At 41.7% G+C, this 22,419-nt stretch overlaps 1 protein-coding gene and 2 long non-coding RNA genes across 3 annotated transcripts in view; all 3 read left to right on the top strand.

Moving 5' to 3' along the window:
- LOC118232142 (basement membrane-specific heparan sulfate proteoglycan core protein-like) overlaps positions 1-22,419 on the top strand; it is a 1,449,502-nt gene that overhangs the window by 527,770 nt on the left and 899,313 nt on the right. The window lies entirely within an intron of this gene.
- LOC118232457 lies at positions 9,204-10,873 on the top strand. The gene is made up of 2 exons (XR_004766301.1): positions 9,204-9,343; positions 10,271-10,873. It is a non-coding gene; the product is annotated as an uncharacterized LOC118232457 (long non-coding RNA).
- On the top strand, positions 19,278-22,252 carry LOC118232445. The gene is made up of 5 exons (XR_004766298.1): positions 19,278-19,818; positions 20,156-20,261; positions 21,191-21,532; positions 21,621-21,860; positions 22,168-22,252. It is a non-coding gene; the product is annotated as an uncharacterized LOC118232445 (long non-coding RNA).

A 22,419-nucleotide genomic window follows, 5' to 3' on the forward strand; every position in this document is an offset into this window, starting at 1 on the left:
CCTGTTGGGCCGCCAGATGGCGGTACCTCTGTTTTGTGTTCAGTTGATTGGTTTATTGTTTCTCGTTATCTAATTATTAGTTGCGTTTTGTCTCGTGTTCCCCTCCCTCTCTGTGGCTTGATTGTTCATCGTGCCCTCCTGTGTCTCGTCTCCGTCTTTCTATTTAAGTCTCCCTCTCCCCGACTCAGGCGCTGGAACCTTTTGCTTTGTCTGATTTGTAACCTGTTTGCTACCTGCCTGTCTGCTACCTGTTCCGGCCTGATTCCTGTTTCCCTGTTGCTTGTCTGCCTGTGCCCTGCCTGCCCTGTTTTCCCTCGTTTTTGGGTTTTTTGTCTTTTGTTTTTTGTAAATTTTTTGAAGATTTTGTTGTTTGTAAGTTTCGCCCTGCGAGTCCCTTTGCTCCCTGTGTTAGTTCATTAAAGTCTTTGTTTTCCCCAGTTTTGGACTTTCTGTTTTACTCTGCGTTTGGGTCCATTCCCGCACCCACTCCTGACTCATGTGGCTCTATTATATTTTTATACTCATTATTGTTTACCAATAAGTCATATGACGAAAAGGGTAAAGGGGAAGACAGTGAATTTCAAAAACGGAAACTTGAATTGTCTGTGTAAATGTTTATATAGCCTACAGTAAACCAGACCACAAGCTACACAGTCTAGATACATTCTAGTAAAAACCTCCCAGAATGTGGATGACACTGACTTTTTTCACACCTCAGGGTTATTTACTGTTGTCCAGCCTAAAACGGAAGTGTGCATTTTATGAGACATTTTATCCAGCGATATGGATGAAGCTAAAGAGAGAAGGGAAGGGAGACAGCTCTACAGCAGCAGGCAAACCTTCATCTTTATGCTGATGATGCTGTTATATATTACTCTGTTCCTACTGCGAATCAGGCTCTTTGCCACCTACAACTTGCTTTTAAAACTGTACAATGCACCCTTCACAATCTGAAACTTGTTTTAAATGAAGACAAAAATCACCTAACCCTACATTTATTATTGCCCTCCAGGGCAGCGAGATTGAGTCTGTTTCTTTGTGTAAATGTCTAGTAATCTTAATTGATGCCTTTCTTTTTAAGCCTAACAAAAAACTAAAAGTTGACACTGGGTTTTAAAACAACGTTCAGCCGTCCACCGAAGCGTTTTGTTGATGTTCCAGCTTCATGTCAAAAATCCGGTGCATGAAACATAAACACGACTGAGCTACGTGTGGTAGCAATGGTAAAGCAAGCTGTTTGTGGCAGTAAAATTTACCTCGGGGGGGATAGATGGATGCAATACATTCCATCTGCGTGTAGATGGGGCTATTACTAAAGTAGATGAGTCCTCTATGTACATTTCAGATCAATTTCTTGGAAGATCTTTCACTAAACGGAATTAAATAATCTGGTTTAGGTAATGGATTTTGTATAGGGCTCCTGAATGTATGAGTGTTTACCTGTGCATGATGCCATAAACATAAACACATAAACATAATTACAAATGATTCTGATGAAGAGCAGCCGTTCACATTGAAATTGATATTAAAATCTAAATTTGAATAACACAGTGGGGGGTGAGAAATGAGAATTACCCAGTCTTTTGGAAAAGGCACTACTGGTCCAGTCCAGACACAAAGCAAACGACTGTGTTTATTTTCTTCAGTTGTTTTTATCTGATAAAATCTCAAATGTGTATGACTTTTAGGATAAAAAGGGGAAGTGAGTCAGATCTGCAACAGCACATTCTACTTTTATATTTAGTGTGAAGAACTTTCTTCACAGTCACATTCAGCCACACTGCTCTATCAGTAAAGCTGTTTAATACTAATGGCTCATTAGAAAACCACCGAGGCCAGATCAGAACTCTCTCCTGGTAAGTGCATTATCATATTATTTCATTTAGTCAAAACTATGTCACAATATTTTGTAGTGAAAGAAGATTAAACTGGAATTAAATATAAAATAAAATTATTATTTTTTGGCTAGAAATGATTGCTGTTTCTTCCATACAAATATCAGCCATCAAGTAGCATCCTGTCTGAGTCTTTGCTGTCTGGACTGTGTGAGCTCTTCATAAAAAGTATTTAGGGAAATTAGCAGCACAAGCTCACTGTGTGCGCTTGTGTAGTATTTGTTAGTCTGGTATTTTTGCTAATAAATAGAATACTCTGAGAGTCTCTATTTCTACTGTTCATTTTCACAGTGTAAATAATAATCAAGAGCTGTATATGTGTATTTGGATAAATATTTTCAATCTGATGCAGCCATGCTCTTCAATACCTTGTTGGTAATCGTCCTCTCCGTGTCAGGTAAATTGTTTGTGTTTTTTTCCCAAATGTAGTTCTGATGTTTCAGTCTGCATATATAGTATTTATCAGCATGTGTTCCTATTTATTAGTCTCCCTTCATTATCTCAATCAGCAGCAAAAGTGAATACATTTAAATTGCTTTAAGGAATGTATGTCATTTCTATAAAATAATGTTCTACAGTACATTAGCTTAGAGTAGTGCAATGTTTCTCATCTGAAGAGAGAGGGGCAAAAGAGAGAACTTATAAGAAGTTTCTCTTCACACCCAGCTTTAAAACTGAGACAGAGGCATGATATAAATATCTGTGCCTTTATAAAATGATCGGAGCTGTTGACTGTGCATGTTGCATTCTTGGAATGGCGAAAAAGTATTTTGGTGCCACATATTTTGATAAAAGCAGTTCATTTTCACTGCAAGCATAATGCTGCTTTCTAGCACAGCTTGCTACTAAGCAAGACTTCCTGTACCTGCTAATCTCACATTTATTGGCGGCTACTGCCATCTACTGACGTCAGTTAGTATTGAAATAGCTGACAGAGGGACAAATGATTATGCAGTTAATTTGTTTTAGTCTGCAAATTGTTATATCACTGAAAAAAACAACATATTGTGGGAAGGTCCAAAATAATATCAACAAAACCAACCACAGACATCACCCTACCTCCAGAACATATCCAGGGCTTCACATGTACAATTATTGATGTACTGTATAAGTTTGGTGCAGTAGTTTTAAAGTTTTGTAAATTGAATACCTTATCTGTCATGCTGCCAACACATCTGTGTTTTAAATGTGTGTGTGCGTGTGTGCGTGTGCGTGTGCGTGTGTGTGTATGTGTGTGTCTGCATGTGTGTGTGTGTGTGTATGTGCTTGTGTGTGTGTGTGTGTGTGTGCATGCGTGTGTGTCTCTGTGTGTATTTTTCAGGTGTTCTGAGCCAGTGGAGTCGGAGAGTCACTTACACCCCTGAGAGAATCTGTGCCTTAAAGGGGTCTTCAGTAAACATGAGCTGCACTTACTCATATCCCACATCTCACACAGTGCAGAAAACATTCTGGGTTATTTATGACTGGAATAGTAAACAGGAGGGTGAAGACCTGTCCAAGGACCCAGAGTACTCTCACCGTGTTGAGTACCTGGGGAATAAGAACAGTGACTGCACCTTTAGAATAAACCAGCTGAGAGAAACTGATGCAGGAACATACCGCTTCAGGTTCCTGACTGACCATGTTAATAGACAGTATACCAGCCAACTTGGATTCACATTGGAAGTTACAGGTAATCATTTTAGGCTATAAACTCTGAATATTATCCTCCTACAAGTACAACTGGAAGAGTGAGGAAGGGTGAGATGCTTTTTTACAGGTTTAATTTGCTATTTGCAGATCTACAGGTGATGGTGAATCCTGGCACAGTCACAGAGGGACAGAGTGTGAGACTGACCTGTAGCACCACCTGCACTCTGACTGGCAGCCCAGCCTTCATCTGGTACAGGGACGGATCTCCTCTGTCCTTCACTGATCAGAGTCACCAGTTCACAGCCAGCAGTGAAGATGCAGGCAAATACTCCTGTGCTGTAAAAGGCTACGAGCATCTCCGTTCCCCTGCATATGTGATATGTGAGTAGATGGGGCCAAACTTGTGTGCTTCACACTATTTTTTGCTGCCATTCTCACGGTAGAAATGCCATTCACTTTGAGCATTGCAGTTCCTCTTTTTCATCTCATGAGAGAGGGATAAAAGAGAACTCATAATATGAAGCTCCTCTTCACACCCAGCTTTAAAACTATAAGTGCTGTTATTGTGAAGTGGAAACGTACAGGAGCAACAACGTTTCAGCAGCAAAGCGATAGTCCACGAAAGGTCTCAGAATGGAATCACAGAGTTCTGAAGCACGTAGCACATAAAAATCGTCTGTCCTCGGTTGCAACACTCACTACAGAGTTCTAGATTGCCTCTGGAAGCAACGTCAGCACAAGAACTGTTGGTTGGGAGCATCAAGCAATGGGTTTCCATGGCCAGGTAGCTGTACACAGGCCTAAGATCACCATGTGCAATGCCAAGCTTAGGCTGAAGTGATGTGAAGCACAGCACCATTGAACTCTGTAGCAGTGGAAACGCATTCTCTGGAGTGATGATTCAGGCTTCATTCACAATCTGGCAGTCTGACAGACAAATCAGGATTTAGCGAATGCCAGGAGAACGCTACCTGCTGAAATGCATAGTGCCGACTGTAAAGTTTAATGGAGGAGGAATAATGTTCTGGGGTAGTTTTTGGTGTTTTGGGCTAGGCCCCTTAGGTCCAGAGAAGGGAAATGTTAATGCTACAGCATACAATGGCATTCGAGCATACAAAAGAATTGTGAGCTTCCAACTTTGTAATAACAGTTTTTGGAAGGCGCTTTCCTTTTTCAGTATGAAAATGCCCCCGTGCACAAAGTGAGATCCTTAAAGAAATGGTTTTCCGAGTTTGTTGTTGAAGAACTTGACTGGCCTGCACAGAGCCCTGACATCAGCCCCATTGAACACCTTAGGGATGATTTGGAATGCCAACTGCAAACCAGGCTTTATCGCTCAAAATTACTGCCCAACCTCACAACTGGTCTTGTGGCAGAATGGAAGTGAATCCTCGCAGCCATGTTCCAACATCTTGTGGAAAGCCTACCCAGAAGAGTGGAAGTGGTTATAGCAGCAAAGGGGGGGGGGGGGGTCTAACTGCATATTACTGCCCATGGTTTTGGAATAAGATGTTCAAGACGCACATATGGGTGTGATGTTCATGTGTCCACAAACTTTTGGCCATGCAGTGAATCTCTGGTTCTACTAAATGATCAGAGCTGTTGATTGTGTACCATTTTTGATGTCCTATGTTTTTGGAGAAAATCTTAGGTGCTGTCGTTTTGACAATTGAATCCCAAATCTGTAATTTTACCAATACATCTGTGTGTAAAAGCACTGAGCAGTATGTGTGTGTGTGTGTGTGTGTGATTTTCAGGTGTTCTAAGCCAGAGGGGATGGGGAGTGACTTACACCCCTGAGAGAATCTGTGCCTTAAAGGGGTCTTCAGTAGACATGAGCTGCACTTACTCATATCCCACATCTCACACAGTGCAGAAAACATTCTGGTTTATTCACTGGAACAAGCCACAGGAGATTGAGGACCTGTCCCAGGACCCAGAGTACTCTCACCGTGTGGAGTACCTGGGGAATAATAACAGTGACTGCACTTTTAGAATAAACCAGCTGAGAGAAAGTGATTCAGCAATATATCGATTCAGGTTCCTGACTAACTGTGATGGTGGAAAATATACTGGAGAACCTGGTGTCATATTGGCAGTTACAGGTAATTATTTTAGGCTATAAACTCAGAGGATTCTCTTCCCACAAGTATGAATGGAAGCTTTTTTACAGGTTTAATTTGCTATTTGTAGGTCTACAGGTGATAGTAAATCCTGGTACAGTCACAGAGGGACAGAGTGTGAGACTGACCTGTAGCACCACCTGCACTCTGACTGGCAGACCAGCCTTCATCTGGTACAGGGACGGATCTCCTCTGCCCTTCACCAGTCAGGCACACCAGTTCACAGCCAGCAGTGAAGATGCAGGCAGCTACACCTGTGCTGTGAAAGGCTATGAGCTTCGGTCCCCTGCAGTGGCTCTTGATGTGATATGTGAGTGCTAGGCAAACTTGTGTGGTCGTCAATATTTGTGATTTTCAAAATTCTTCAAATCTCACAAATTTGAAAGATTTCAGCCATAATTTTCCACTAAATTGTACAGATTATTTTATGCTGCATGTAAATGTACTGACACTAAAGCACTGGATGAAATTTCAATACCTGAACACATGCTATGATGCATTGATTTGAAAACACTATGTCTGCCTGAGTCAGGTTTAAATTTTACATGAGACTACAAATTATTGTTCCCTCTTTCAGATCGTCCTAAGAGCATCTCAGTATCAGTGAGCCCCTCTGGTGAAATAGTGGAGGGCCATTCAGTGACTCTGACAGCGATGCCAACCCATATAATAAACCCATATAATAAAGTATATATTATAGAGTAATGTAGTAGTGTAGTCACAGTATAGTATATACCTTATTAAATCTATACTGTACATTGTACATGTAAATCTAGTGATGTGCCATATTTGTGGCTCTTCATTTCTGTACGTTAAGCATGAAATGCTGGAAGAACTGAGGTTGTGAACCCACTGTGGGTTTCCTTTAACTGAGTTGAGTAAGTGTGACACCTATATAAAACTGCAGGACGTGTTATTTTCTCTTTCAGATCCTCCGAAGAGCATCTCAGTATCAGTGAGTCCCTCTGGTGAAATAGTGGAGGGCAGTTCAGTGACTCTGACCTGCAGCAGTGATGCCAACCCACCAGTGCAGAGATACACCTGGTATAAAAATAATAGAGCTGTATCCTCAGAGACAGGAGGACCAGAGGACAGTTATACCATTAAAAGCATCACACTGCAGGATGCAGGAGAATACACCTGTCAGGCAGGGAATGGGATTGGGACAAACAGATCTCCTCCTATACGTCTTGATGTACAGTGTGAGTATATCAGTGCATCTCAGCTTCAGACACACAGAGCAGAGAGTCAGTATCTCCTGAGTGTCTTTTGACAACTACACAGCAGTAAGACACTGAGTAAAGCAGTCACACTGGCCAGTGGAGGAGAATGATGAGCCTGATCATACTGACATGTCTTACATCTGTCAAGCCTGTAGTCATTTTGCATTTGCACAGGGAAAAAAAAGTATCACATGTAGCAGTTGAACTTTAACAAAATTAAGTTATCATTATTAATGAACATGCTAAAAATGATTATATCTGAATACTGCTGTCACTATTGAAACGTGTCTATCTGGTGACGTTTACTAGAACCCTAAAAAAGCTACAGTATATCCAGTTCATGACACAGGGGGAAATGACACACAGTGTGAGATTTCAGCTCCATTATAAACTTTAAAATAAATAAATAAATAAAATAAAAAATGTAAAACATTTTTCTATTGATTTCAGATGCTCCCAAGAACACAAAGTATTGGGACTGTCATAACTGACAGGGCTACATCTCTCTGACTTTGCTTAAAAGGTCAGTCACTGATCGCGGCTGCAGCTGTGGGAGTGGCTGCCATTTTGGCTCTTGTGTTTCTGGGTGTTGTGTGCGTGAGGTACGTGATTGTAAATGAGTCGGTTTGTAGTCACTCCAGTGTGAATTACTGTATGTCTGATTTAGACTCATAGTTTAAAACAAGTGTACATTTTTGTGGAATGTTCTTGTCAAGCTTTAGCTACGTTACATGATGCTGATGCCATACTCCCCCCTCTAATGTCTGATTAGTGCTTAGACCACTGCATTATTAGACATTTTGTTTTATTGAGATGCCAATTTTATAAACTCTGAGTTATGTGTTTTAGTGTCCCAATTAGTTTATCAAACCTGTATGATGGGGTAACAGAATCCCCTTAAAGCTTGTTCTTAATATGAATAATGTGGACAGTTACAGACCATAACAAAGTCTTGTCAAGAGCATGAATTTGCCCATGAGATCCAGTGTTGATTTGAATAAAGCAGAACTACATTTACTGGGAAGGAAGAAACCTCTTATAACTCAGGCTCATTTCCTGTAACCAAATGACATCTGAATAATAAAAATATACACATACATGGGCACTATTGCCTCAACAATACACATCATTCAAACAAAAGCAAAATGCTGTTTATACAAGAGGGGGCTGTTTAAAGATTTGTCTGAAGGTAGATTTACTTTTTATTTGTCTTTCTTTTCTGAATAATCAGGAGGAGAAAATCAACAAATGAGACAGAAGGGGACAGGCAGGTGAGTTAATTAAATCAGTCTGCATATGTGCATACATGTATTTATCTACGGATGTAATATAATTTTGATAATGCATAATGCATTCTTTAAGCAAAAACGGAAATTTGGTTAACACTGTCTATGATGCCTGTCTATAATGCATTATATACTTATAATACATTAAAATTTGCTCATAATACAGTATAATTAGAGTTATGAAGATTGATTAATACTCACAATGCTTTATAACAGTAATCGTGAGACATGATTTATTTATTTATATAGCACCTGTGTATTGCTAATGAGGATCCTAAATAAATAAACCTTTCTTACAAATTAGTAGAAAGCATAGCAGTGTGTGCCATGTGACCTTGAAGGTTTATTAGATTATGTACAGATTTACAGTATGAGGTTATGATCTTCTATGTGTGTTGACATGCTTAATGGAAATATTTCAGGAGTTTTTTATGTGTATTCCCCTGTTAAGGACAGTTTCATTTTCTCAAAAGGGGTTGCAGTTTGTGACAGTAACGTTACACAGTACAATACTGCTTATGCGCATGTAATAATCTGTGCATTACATAGAGAGCCAGGGAGAGTGACTTGTACTGTATGTGTTGTATTCACCAGTTTCCAGTGAATAAATACACACAGATTATTGTTGTGATGGTGGTTTATTGCTATTGGTTATTGCAAACATATGCTTTGGAATGAAAAAAGTACTTCAATATGCAATCTATCCAAGATTTTATGAAAACCCACTGTAAAACAGGTCATGATAGAGACAAGAAATCGTATTAAGTGTATTAAGTTTGTATGTCTGGTTCAGTCGATATTGAACTGCTGATGGCATGTATTTGAAAATGAAACACTGATTCATTAGCTGATTTTTTTATATCAGGTTAAATGCATGTTTTGTCGTTAATGGGGGCGAGTAGCTCACTCCAGCTCTGAGGAGCTCACTGAAATGAACAGGACCTTTCTGTGGAACTTTCCCATCCTTCTCCTGCCTCTTTTCTTTACCCTGCAGGGGAATAAAAGCCCCATTTATGGCAACGTCTCAGGGATGGCAAAGTTCCCCTCTACGCCTCTGTTCAGCCCACTAACACCCGCAACCAGGAAGAGCTTCTACCCTCCACTGATCAAAAGCCACTCCCCCAGTGTGAGGAGGGTGTTCAGTACGCCAGCATCCAGATCCCCCCCTCCAGTGCTGCCCCCAGGTGAGAATATCCCACCTTTATACTACCTGTGCTGACTGTCGCTGTGTCAGGTCTATTATCTCTCTCCAGAAGCTTTTATCACAGGCTGCTCTCTCTGACTGGAGCCAGACGAGGCCTCTATGGACTCAGCAGGAGAACGACCCTCACTGGACAGACCAGAGAGTTTCTCTGTATAGACCAGAGTGTCTCACTGGATTGACCAGAGTGTCTCACTGGGGAGTCCAGAGTGTCTCACTGGGGAGAGCTGAGATGGGTGTGCTGTGATTTATATTGGAAAAAATAAAAATAAAGAAGTATTTAGATTCTCATAGTAGATGTGTTACATTTATGTCAGCGTGTCCAATATTAGAAATTAATGATAGCTAAAACACATTGTTATGGTGTTGACGTGCATCAATAACACTGGGTCATGTAAGTATGTACAAAACAAACCCTGGAAACAAAATACAAATGAGCATTTATGAGATTCCAGTACTTATCAGTACATCTGTAACAGTTCATGTTTGAATGACCGGGTGTTGCCTTGATGCACACTATTTCTATATTTTGGTTATTTGTTGCAGTCCCAAAGGCCAGGTATTTTCATATTTTGTAATCTCTCGCCGCTGCTTTGTTAAGAAGTTCTCTGCCTGGTCAAAAGAAGAACGTGGTAATATGAGGACTGGATGTTCTGCTGATCTAGATTCATCATTTGGTTTGTTCTGCTTGTCAACTTTCTTCTCTTTTCATCTCCTTGCTGTGTGACATCACAGTGATGTAATGTTTTCCAAAATTCCAGATAACTGTTCTGTAGCTAAACCTTCTGCTTGTGCTTCATGTTGCAAGGTATGTCTAAATGTGATAAAAGCTCAGGCAGGATTGACTTAAATGAGAATGAGAATGTCTGTGACTTTAATGGAGTCTAAATGCGCTGTTTTCTCCATGCAGGTCACCAGCACCATCCGTAAAGGAAGACTGTGTTCTCTACAGCACACTTCGAAAACTGGACATGTGAAAATAAACCAGGCAGATATTTTGCTTCATAAACTGTGGACCAATGCTGGTTATTCAGTGTAAATTTGGACATTTTTTTGAATGTGTGAGCATTTTCTGAGTTTTTTCTTGAACTTTAAACAGCAGATTGTCTGCAAAGTAATCCTCAAGCGGTATGAACCAAACATTTCCTTCACTGGATGATACATTTAAGAGTATTTATTAAAACTAGTGAACATAAACTCTCCTCATGAACTCAGGTCATATGACTGTGCCTTTGTCACATGACCAGGATGACTGTGGCTATTGGGTCTGCAAATATGTACTCAGAATGGATCATTCCTTTGGCATTTTATCAACATTTACATGCATAACAGCTCATGTCTTCATATTGTACACAAAGTATTATCATGATGTTGGTGACTGAAAGCCATTATCATTGCTGAATGTATTTGTTGGCCAAATATACTGCAGAATTTGGCTTTATATGTAATTCAAAAATTATTATTTTTTTATTAATACTTGTATAACATTTACTATTACAGACATTCTTGTGCACATTTTATGGTTATATTGTGCTTATTACTGAGCTGATACCATCTAGAGTATAAATTCACATAACGTGAATTTGTTTTTCACATTCTTAGTGTTTATTTTTGTACGACCAAACATTAGAATTCAGAGCATACCTTGAATTTTTTAAACAATCATTCAATGAAACAAATAAAATAAATCTATGCTTGAACAATTTTGTATATAAACCGTGTACTGTAGGTGTTACCCCCTGGGTTCTGCTGATGGAATAGAACATGTGCAGGAAAAGCACTAAACAGGTACTTTAAAAAAACATCCCACAGGTGTGATGGGGGGGGGGGGGGTGAACCAGACGCGACTGAATGGGAATCTGAAAGCTATCCACACAGGGTGGAGTAACCACAAGGTTTTGAAAGACTAGAGGAAGGGGACAAAGAAAACAAACAGAAAATTAAATACTCCTAAGGGAGAATATCCCAGGTATATCGGACTAAGTAGTCTCGTAAAAGAACTGAGAGTGTAAAGAAGGTGAAAACTAAAGAAAACAGCCCTCAAAATGAGGATTGATAGAAAAACACCCAAATTGCAACACCAAGTAAGACGCCAAGAGATCTGTGTTGTACTGAAGGCTGAGACTAAAGGGATTATTTACTATAATCCCTTTAGTCTCAGCCTTCAGTACAACACAGATCTCTTCCAAAATAGGAAGAAAGACGGTTACAGCACTGAAATGTTACAAACACACTCACAGAATACTGGCTTACGTGTAACCAAAGTTGACACAAAAGCACTGACTGCAGGCCAGCAAGAGATAAAATAGGAACTACAGCAGGTGATCCCAATTAGCTCGATTAGGGGAAAGAAGTAACAAGGATGCCCTCCAGTGGCCAAGGATAGCCACTACCACCCAGAACCATGACAGGACCCCCCCCCTCTAAGGAGCGGCCCCAGACGGTCCCTCAGAACCACGCCTGCGAAAATCCCGAATAAGCTCAGGGTCCAAAATGTCCCTAGAGGGGACCCAACAGCGCTCCTCAGGGCCATAGCCCTCCCAGTCAATGAGGAACTGAACCCCTCTGCCCACTCGTCTCTCAGCCAGAATGAGACGCCCTGCAAACACAGGCTCCCCATCAATGAGCCGAGGCGGGGGCGGCGGGTGGTCCGCCGGAGCCAACGCGCTCACGAGAACCGGCTTCAGACGGGAGACATGAAACGCGGGGCGGATCCTCATGGAGCGAGGGAGCTGCAGGCGACCAGTGACAGGGTCGATCTTACGGACGATCTCAAAGGGCCCCACGCAGCGAGGAGCGAGCTCATGAGACTCTACCCGTAGGGGGAGATCCTGAGTGGACAGCCACGCCCGTTGACACACCCGATAGGGAGGCGCAGGACGGCGACGCCCGTCAGCAAGTCTTTTCTGACTAGCAGAGGAGCGTAGGAGCGACGCGCGGACTTTTCTCCAAGTGGCCCGACACCGCCGGACAAGGAACCCGGCGGACGGCACCCCGATGTCCCTCTCCAGTTCCGGGAACAGAGGGGGCTGACACCCAAACTGAGAGACCTGTGGATGTGTTCCTGCCTCTCGCCCAATGCATGCTTGGATAGGCTCCAGCACCAGCTCCAGCTCTGGATAAGCGGGTGTAGATAATGGATGAATTGATGGATGTATTGTAATAGGCAAAGCCTCAGATCTTAACATCACTTTGTGTTGTAATCCAGAATCATTTTTTGTAAACATGGTAGTTATGTTTATTTTATAAGTGTAATATGCAAAAATGAACATAATTGTTGACATCTGAATTTCAATAATACAGTGGGGGCAAAGAAATGAGAATTACCCAGTCTTTTTGAAAAGGCACTACTGGTCCAGTCCAGACACAAAGCAAAGGACTCTGTATATTTCATTCAAACGCTTGTATCCGATAAAATCGAAAATGTGTATGACCTTCAGGAAGTGAGACAGATCTGACATTCTACTTTTATATTTAATGTGAAGCATTTAATTTGCAATCATATTCAGACACACTGCTCTGTCTGAAAGGCTATTTTATACTAATGGCTCATTAGCAAAGCACTGAGGCCAGATCAGAATTCATCAAGTAAAAGGCTGTTTGAGTCTCTGCTTTCTGGAATCTTTGTGAGCTCTTCATAAACCCCAAAGCAGTTTTAGGCATTAGCAGCAAATTAACTCACTGTGTGTGCTTGTGTAGTAATTGTTATTCTGGTATTTCTGCAAATTAACAGAATACTCTGACAGTCTTTGTTTCTGCTGTTCATTTTCACAGTGTAAATTACATTACATTACATTACAGGCATTTGGCAGACGCTCTTATCCAGAGCGATGTACAACAAAGTGTATAACCATAACCAGGAACAAGTATGACGAAACCCCTAGAGAGAAGTACCGGTCCAAGTACAGGGAACAACCGCATAGTTCAACTTGGGCCCTGATGGTTAAACTGATTAACACTAACAACGAGAACGGGAACAACGCAATCTATGGAAAAATAAAAATAAATAAAAATACAAGTAGTCGTTAAGACAGGCGCATCAACTAAGTAACCTATGAAACAGCTGCCTAGTTACAACCCTAAGTTTAGTCATTTACAGGGGGGAAGGGAGGGATGGAGAGAGGTGCAGCCTGAAGAGGTGGGTCTTCAGTTGTCGTTTGAAATTGTTTACAGTCTCAGCTGTTCTGACCTCCACAGGGAGGTCATTCCACCATCGTGGGGCCAGAACAGACAGGAGACGTGTTCTGGAAGTGCAGGTGCGAAGAGGGGGAGGTGCTAGGCGTCCTGAGGTAGCAGAACGGAGGGATCTGGCTGGCATGTAGGGTTTGAATACCTTGTGAAGGTATGCTGGGGCTGATCCCTTGACTGCCTGGTATGCTAGGACCAATGTTTTGAATTTGATGCGAGCTATAACAGGCAGCCAGTGGAGGGTAGTGAGCAGGGGAGTTACGTGGGAGTGTCTGGGGAGGTTGAAGACCAGACGAGCCGCAGCATTCTGAATGAGCTGCAGGGGTCTGGTGGCAGATGCCGGTAGTCCAGCCAGAAGAGAGTTGCAGTAGTCCAGGCGGGATAGAACCATTGCTTGGACCAGGAGCTGGGTTGAGTAGGTGGTGAGAAAGGGGCGGATTCTGCGGATGTTGTATAGGAAAAATCTGCATGCCCGGGTTACTGCTGCAATGTTGTTGGAGAGGGACAGCCTGTTGTCCATCATCACTCCGAGATTCTTGGCGCAGGGTGATGATGTCACTACGGTGTCCCCTAAGGAAATGGAAAAGTCGAGGAGGGGAGAGGATAGAGCAGGAATAAAGATTAGCTCCGTCTTTCCTGGGTTGAGCTTCAGGTGGTGATTGTCCATCCAGCTCTGTATGTCCCTCAGGCAAGCGGAGATGCGGGCAGGGACCTGTGTGTCCGATGGGGAGAAGGAGAGAAAGAGTTGCGTGTCGTCAGCATAGGAATGATAGGACAAGCCATGGGCAGATATTACAGGGCCAAGGGATCTGGTGTACATGGAGAAGAGAAGGGGACCAAGGACTGAGCCCTGGGGAACTCCGGGGGTGAGGGGACGGGGTGGTGATACCTTACCCGCCCAGGCAACCTGGAAGGAGCGGTCAGAGAGGTAGGACTCAATCCAGTCAAGGACTGTGCCGCGGATCCCTGTTGCTGCCAGGGAGGACAGGAGGGTAGAGTGGTCCACCGTGTCAAATGCAGCGGAGAGGTCTAGAAGAATCAGGACAGAGGAGAGGGAGGCTGCTCGTGCGGCATGAAGTGACTCACTGACCGAGAGGAGTGCAGTCTCAGTCGAGTGGCCAGGCCTGAAGCCTGTATTGAAGAGCTGTATATGTGTATTTGGATAAATATTTTCAATCTGATGCAGCCATGCTCTTCAATACCTTGTTGGTAATCGTCCTCTCTGTGTCAGGTAAATTGTTTGTGTGTTTTTTTCTAAATGTTGTTCTGATGTTTCAGTCTGCATATACAGTATTTATCAGGATGTGTTCCTATTTATTAGTCTCCCTTCATTAGCTCAATCAGAAGCAACAAAAGTGAATGCATTTAAATTGCATTAAAGAATGTATATAATTCATATAAAATAATGTTCTACAGAACATTAGTTTAGAGTAGTGCAACATCGCTCATCTGAAGAGAGGGGAAAAAAGAGAGAACTTATAAGATGAAGTTCCTCTTCACACTTTGCTGGCGAATCTCACATTGATTGGTGGCTACTGCCATCTACTGACATCAGTTAGTATTGAAATACAAGTACAATTATTGATGTTCCATAGTTTTGGAGAAGTTAGGTGCAGTTGTTTTAAAGTTTTGTTAATTGAATCCCTTATCTGTCATGTTGTCAAAACATCTGTGTTTTAAAAGATTTCTGAGCAGTGTGTTTGTGTGTGTGCGTGAGTGAATTTGTGTGTGTGTGTGTGTGTGTGCGTGCATTTGCGTATGTGTGCGCATGTGTGTGTGTATGTATGTGAATATATACATGTGTTCGTGTGTATGTTTGTGCATGTGTGTGTGTGCACGCCCGTGTGTGTGTGTGCATGTGTGTGTGCGTGTGTGTGTGTGTGTGTGCACGCCCGTGTGTGTATGTGTATGTGCGTGTACGTGTGTCTGCGTGTGTGTGTGTGTGTGTGTGTGTGTGTGTATTTTTGTATTTTTCAGGTGTTCTGAGCCAGAGGGGATGGGGAGTGACTTACACCCCTGAGAGAATCTGTGCCTTAAAGGGGTCTTCAGTAGACATGAGCTGCACTTACTCATATCCCACATCTCACACAGTGCAGAAAACATTCTGGTTCATTCACTGGAACAAGCCACAGGGGCCTGAGGACCTGTCCAAGGACTCAGAGTACTCTGACCGTGTGGAGTACCTGGGGAATAAGAACAATGACTGCACTTTCAGAATAAACCAACTGAGAGAAACTGATTCAGAAACATACCGCTTCAGGTTCCTGACTGACTGTTATGGTGGAAAATATACTGGTCATCCTGGAGTCTCATTGACAGTTACAGGCAATTCTAAACTTGCTTTATATACTATTAACACCTAATCATTTTCTAATAGAAACAGAATGTTTTTTTTTATCATGTTGATTCTTGTATGCAGGTCTTCAGGTGAAAGTGACAGAGAATGAGGAACACTGACCTGTAGCAGCACCTGCACTGTGAGTGGCAGCCCAACCTTTACCTGGTACAAGAATGGAGAAGTTGTGCTCTATGAGTATAAATACTCCCTCAGTTTAGCCATCACTGATGATACAGATCTCTACTCCTGTGCTACAGGAGGAGTCACTTCTCCTGCAGTCAATGTGAAATGTGAGTGTCTGCCCATCTTCTGTTTTACTGGGAAATAATGCATGCAGGGCCGGCCCGAGGCATAAGCGAACTAAGCGGCTGCTTAGGGCCCCCGTGGCCACCAGGGGGCCCCCATGTGGGATTCATCCCCTGCCAAAGCACACACGTAACTCATGTTTAACTGTGATTTAATTGATTTTCTGAGTGTTGCATTGACCTTCCTACATTTATGCATGCACTTATTTTTCATGACTCTGGAATGTAGTATCTGCAATATGAATGTAAACTGAAATTCTATCTCTGTTTATTTACAGCAGGAGATAGGACAGCGCTTGTATGGAGGGTTGTTGGAATCACAGTGCCTTTTGCACTCTTTGCTATCATGGTGTGCACAAGTTAAATGTTTGCAATGCAAAAGCATCTGGGTATCAATCATCACAAGACAAGATTATAGAAATTCACCATTAGCTATCAGAGAGGTATGCAGTATTTTTACTAATTTGCTGTTGAATTCAGAGGAGCAGGTAGGAATGTTTTGGCAAAATATCATCTGGGATGGCTGATCCACAGCTCCTGAAGGTCTGTACTCACCCCCCCATCCCCTTCCCCCTTTTCAGCAGGAAGAAGAGCACCAACAGAGAGAGGGGGAGGAGCAGACGCTCTCGTACTGTAAGTAACAAGTTCCCGCCTGGATATTCTCACCATTATAACCGTACCAGCCGTTCAGAAAAGCAAAGGACAGTTCTGTGTACAGGCTGTATTTTTATGAAACTACAAAGTCAGCAGGTCTGTGCTGAGCAGAAGACACAAAGCACAGATACACACCAGGCAAGTTACAGTTCATCCAGTTCATCACTGTGTGATGCAGTCAATTTCAGTCTTCCTCCTTATTTTTATTGGTTAAAACTAGTGAGGAATATTCCCCACTTAACTCTCAATATGTTGTACTTGTATCTGTGGATATTATTTAGTATGATTTTTAACATGTGAAAAATATACTTCTGTAATGTAAAATCTTCAAGTGATTCTGTGATATATAATCCACTAAGTCAACACAGGAATCTGTTTTTTGGGACAACAGAGTGGATAGGGAATGCAAGGGACTGTGTGGCCACAGGTTCATTTTAAAAGTGCAACTGGAGGTGCGCTTATGTGTGACTGAGTCTCTTCCTGTGTCTCACCGCAGAGCAGAGCCTTCAGAGAGTGACAAACGCAGCCAGCGACACAAACTCTGCGCTTCAGAGAGCTGACGAGGCCTCAGTGTGGGATTAAAACACACAGAGGAGAGAATCTGCAGAGAATGAGAAATGATGGAGATCAGGGTGAAAGAGTCTCTTTTTGTCTTTAACTTTAGAGAACTGCTGTCTGTTTCTGCTAGATTCTCCATTTTATAAAGAGCTGTTGGTGGAGGATTTTTCCCAAAGTACTGTAACCCTGCTGCAACATGCATGTTCATGTAACCCTGCTGCAACATGCATGTTCATGTAACCCTGCTGCATACATGCTCCTGTGACACCATTACACGTTTATATAACTCTGTTACACACACGCTCATAACTCATGTACATGCACATGTATTCTCTCACATTGAATGAGAAGATTATAATGCAGATGAATGCAGAATATAATCTCCAAACTTAAGTCACTTTTAAAGGCAAGGTCCAAAATCCTTTACAACAGTGTTTTAGTTTCACATTTTACATTGCCTTGTTGTATTGAGCCCACATTTACTGTTTCTGTCTGTTTAGCTATTTGAAATAATGCATCTTTTTATTTGTTTTCTTTACATACATTGTTTTATTTTGTGTATTACTGTATTATGATTTATTTGAGCATTGTAAAGCACTGTGAACCTCAAACCTCTGTTCTGAAAAATTTTATCATTATTTTCTTCATATGGCCATTATGTTTTGCCTGCATATCCCCCTCGCCCCACCCCCACCCCCAAAAAATAAAATAAAAACAAATAAATAAAAAATTAAATAAGTTCCATTTTGTTCACATGTGAGGATCTAGTTAATCTCTGTGAAATGTGGAAGATACAATAACTAACACAATACCGTACAAGAGGTTGTATGTAGTAAAAGTCATATTTATGAAATATCAGCATTGAAATTGCAACTAATTATGTGCATGAAGGACCGTATAACAGGCAAAGCAAAACCAAGGTTCTAAAAGGTTGCATGAACATCAACCACAGAAACAGTGCTGCAGCACCGTACACTGAACTGAGATGTGGAATAAAATAAAGAATAGTACAGGCTGCAGGAAGTGAGCAGCATTTTAACTTCCTGCACTGTCTGTGGTCAGGGTGGCACTTATCTGAAATTAGGCATCTTTACCCACAGCCGCGCCCGCTACACCTCTGCACAAAAGAGCCAAGCAGGGGCACCTCACAGTACCCGCTTTGAGGCACCAGAGTTGTGATACTTATACAAAGTACACCTGTCCGCTGCTTTTATCTTCTGCGAAAGTAAGTGCAATCTTTATGTTGATCAGGGGGTTATAGGCTAAGCTGCAGTAGCGTTTTGTTGATGTTCCGATTTCATGTCAAAAATCCGGTGCATGAAACATGAACACGACTGAGCTACGAACGGCAATGGTAAAGCATGCTGTTTGTGGCAGTAAAATTAACCTAGGAGGGATAGATGGATTCAATACATTTAATATTAATATCTGTAGATGGGGCTATAATAAAAATAGATGAGTCTTGTATGTACATTTCAGATCAAATTCCTGGAAGATCTTTTGCTAAACTGAATTAAATAATCTGGTTTAGGTAATGGATTTTGTATAGGGCTCCTGAATGTATGAGTGTTTACCTGTGCCTGATGCCTATCACACCTTTTACAGTCACTTTTATATTAACCTCTACTGTACATGCATTGGAATAGGGGTGGGACGGTGGTGCAGTGGGTAGCACTGTCGCCTCACAGCAAGAAGGCACTGGGTTTGAATCTCGGTTTGGGGCCTTTCTGTCTGGAGTTTGCATGTACCTCCGGGTACTCCGGTTGCCTCCCACGGTCCAAAAACATGCAAATAGGCCAATTGGAGACTCTAAATTGCCCAGAGGTATGAATGTGTGAGTGAATGGTGTGTGTGCCCTGCGATAGATTGGCAGCCTGTCCAGAGTGTATTCCTGCCTCTCGCCCAATGCATGCTTGGATAGGCTCCAGCACCACCTCCTGCTCAGGATAAGCGGGTATAGATAATGGATGGATTGATGGATGTATTGGAATAGCCAAAGCCTCAGATCTTAGCAACAGTTTGTGTTGTAATCTGGAATCATTTTTGTAAACATAGTAGTTATGTTTATTTTATAAGTGTAATATGCAAAAATGAATATAATTATTGACACCTGAATTTCAATACAGTGGGGGCAAAGAAATGAAAATTACCCAGTCTTTTTGAAAAGGCACTACTGGTCCAGTCCAGACACAAAGCAAACGACTGTTTATTTTCTTCAGACAATTTTATCTGATAAAATCTAAAACATGTATCACCTTCAGGAAGTGAGTCAGATCTCTAACACATTCTACTTTTATATTTAGTGTGAAGCATTTTATTTACAATCATATTCAGCCACACTGCTCTGTCTGCAAGGCTGTTTAATACTAATGGCACATTAGCAAACAACTGAGGCCAGATCAGAATTCTCTCCTGGTAAGTGTATAATCATATTATTTAATTTAGTCAAAACTATGTCACAATATTTTGTGGTGCAAGAAGATTAAACTGGAATCAAATATAAAATAAAATGCATTTTCTGACTAGAAATGATTGCTGCTTCTTCCATACAAATATCATTCATCAAGTAAAAGGTTGTTTGCGTCTCTGCTTTCTGGGATCTTTGTGAGATCTTCATGAAACCCAAATCATTTTTAGGCATTAGCAGCACATTAACTCACTGTGTGTGCCTGTGTAGTAATTGATATTCTGGTATTTCTGCTAATTAATAGAATACTCTGACAATCGTTGTTTGTGCTGTTCATTTTCACAGTGTAAATAATAATCAAGACCTGTATATGTGTATTTGGATAAATATTTTCAATCTGATGCAGCCATGCTCTTCAATACCTTGTTGGTAATCATCCTCTCCGTGTCAGGTAAAATGTTTGTGTCTTTTTTTCCAAAAGTTGTTCTGATGTTTCAGTCTACATATAAAGTATTTATCAGCATGTTTTCCTATTTATTAGTCTCCCTTCATTAACTCAATCAGAAGCAACAAAAGTGAATGCATTTAAATTGCATTAAAGAATATATGTAATTTATATAATATAATGTTCTACAGTACATTATTTTAGAGTAGTGCAACATCGCTCATCTGAAGAGTCGGGAAAAAAGAGAGATCCTTTTAGATGAAGTTTCTCTTCACACTGAGCTTTGAAACTGAGACAGAGGCATGATATAAATATCTGTGGCTGTACTAAATGATTGGAGCTGTTGATTGTGCATGTTGCATTCTTAGAATGACACAGACACAAGTATTCCGGTGCCACGTTTTAATGAAAGCAGTTTGTTTTCACTGCAAGCAAAACATAACAGTTTTCAGCCGACGGTATACGAAGACACTCACTCATAACTTTGTTTGCTACTGCATTCTAGCAAAGCTAGCTACTAAGCAAGACTTCCTGTACCTGCGAATCTCACATTGATCGGCGGCTACTGCCATCTACTGACATCAGTTAGTATTGAAATACAAGTACAATTATTGATGTTCCATAGTTTTGGAGAAATTAGGTGCAGTTGTTTTAAAGTTTTTTTAATTGAATCTCTTATCTGTCATGTTGCCAACACATCTGTGTTTTAAAGGATTTCTGAGCAGTGTATTTGTGTGTGTGCGTGCGTGAATTTGTGTGTGTGTGCGCGCGCGTGTGTGTGTGTGTGTGCATTTGCGTATGTGTGCGCATGTGTGTATGTATGTATGTGTATGTATAGATGTGTTTGTGTGTATGTGTGCGCGTGTGTGTGTGTTTATGTGCCTGTATGTGTGTCTGCATGTGTGTGTGTGTGTGGGTGTGTTTGTATTTTTCAGGTGCTCTGAGCGAGGAGGGATGGGGAGTGACTTACACCCCTGAGAGAATCTGTGCCTTAAAGGAGTCTTCAATAGACATGAGCTGCACTTACTCACATCCCACATCTCACAGAGTGCAGAAAACATTCTGGTTTATTCACTGGAACAAGCCACAGGAGCCTGAGGACCTGTCCCAGGACCCAGAGTACTCTCACCGTGTGGAGTACCTGGGGAATCAGAACAGTGACTGCACTTTTAGAATAAACCAACTGAGTTAAACTGATTCAGGAACATACCGATTCCGGTTCCTCACTGACCTTGATCCATATACTGGAGAACCTGGTGTCGTTTTGGAAGTCACTGGTAATTTTTTTATGCTATAAACTCAGAGGATTCTCTTCCCACAAGTATGAATGGAAGCTTTTTTACAGGTTTAATTTGCTATTTGCAGGTCTACAGGTGATGGTGAACCCTGGCACAGTTGCAGAGGGACAGAGTGTGATACTGACCTGCTGGACCACCTGCACTCTGACTGGCAGCCCAGCCTTCATCTGGTACAGGGACGGATCTCCTCTGTCCTTCACTGATCAGAGTCACCAGTTCAGAGCCAGCAGTGAAGATGCAGGCAGATACTCCTGTGCTGTAAAAGGCTATGAGCTTCATTCCCCTGCAGTGGCTCTTAATGTGAGATGTGAGTACAAGGGGCCAAACTTGTGTGTTTCACCTTATTTGTTATTTTCAAAATTTTTCAAATCTCACAGTTTTGAAAGTTCTCAGTCTTCATTTTCAATTAAATTGTACAGATTATGCCATGCTGCATGTAAATGCACCTCAGTATCAGTGAGCCCCTCTGGTGAAATAGTGGAGGGCAGTTCAGTGACTCTGACCTGCAGCAGTGATGCCAACCCACCAGTGCAGAAATACACCTGGTTTAAGAAGAATGACACTGGAGTCTGGCAGGCAGGATCTGGACAGAGTTTGAACTTTTCTAACTTTAGATCCTGGAACAGTGGACAGTACTACTGTGAGGCACAGAACAGTCTTGGAGCTCAGAATGCTACTGCTCTACAGGTCACAGTGCAAGGTAGGACCAGAACATATTTGATATAATATTTTACATTACATTACATTACATTCATTTGGCAGACGCTTTTATCCAAAGCGACGTACAAGAAGTGCATTTTCATGATCGTAGACAACTGCTGAACACGGGTTCAGTAAGGTACAGTTACTTATTTTGTACCCTTCTA

This window comes from Anguilla anguilla, chromosome 1, assembly GCF_013347855.1.
Source record: "Anguilla anguilla isolate fAngAng1 chromosome 1, fAngAng1.pri, whole genome shotgun sequence".
NCBI lineage: Eukaryota > Metazoa > Chordata > Actinopteri > Anguilliformes > Anguillidae > Anguilla > Anguilla anguilla.